The sequence below is a fragment of the Capsicum annuum genome, chromosome 11 (assembly GCF_002878395.1).
Source record: "Capsicum annuum cultivar UCD-10X-F1 chromosome 11, UCD10Xv1.1, whole genome shotgun sequence".
Taxonomy (NCBI): domain Eukaryota; kingdom Viridiplantae; phylum Streptophyta; class Magnoliopsida; order Solanales; family Solanaceae; genus Capsicum; species Capsicum annuum.
The window spans coordinates 20631307-20632101 of NC_061121.1; positions in this window are offsets into that span (position 1 = coordinate 20631307).

Consider the following 795-nt stretch of genomic DNA (forward strand, 5'->3'; position numbering starts at 1 on the left):
GAGCATCATGCAAATTAATGCACATAATTTATTTTGAACGTACATGTTGCAGTAGTTCATCACTATTGATATTGGAGGTATGTTTTGAAACTCATTGCTTGTCTGAACTAGGGGTGTGTATCGGTCGGTTCGGTTCGATTTTATGTATTATTGATTTGATTTATCGATTTTCAGTTTTTAAATATGTAAAACCAATAAGATATTTTCTTATCGGTTTCGGTTTATCGGTTTTTGATACTTAATGGTTCGATTTCCGGTTTAACCAATAAGAAAATACTCATAAAATAAAAATAGTAACAACTAACATAAAAAATGAAATCTTAGTTACCGCCAAAATCCTACGCAATGCATTTTAGTTTACAAGAATCTTCAAACTTGAACTGAATGTTAGTTTGGAAAAAACTAAATCCTAATTGTTGGAAGCTACTAAATGCTTCAACTTTCTAATACGATATTACTTGAGCTTTATATTGTTCCTTTGTTGCCCTGAATAGGTTAATATTTTGTGAATCACTAAATTGTGAATAAATAGTGCATATATAGAGAGAAAGATAGATAGATAGATATTTATGTATATAAAATAAATAGGGATAAAATAATAACTTAGTGTATCCTTATTGGGTTATCGGTTTAACCGATAACCCAATAAGCTAAAATCAAAACCAAATCGTTTACCTAATAATTTTTTTGTAAAACCAATAAAAAATCATTAACTCAATAGCATTTTTATCGGTTCGGTTTATCGGTTGATTTTTGCACACCCCTAGTCTGAACAGACCAAACTATATGCATAGA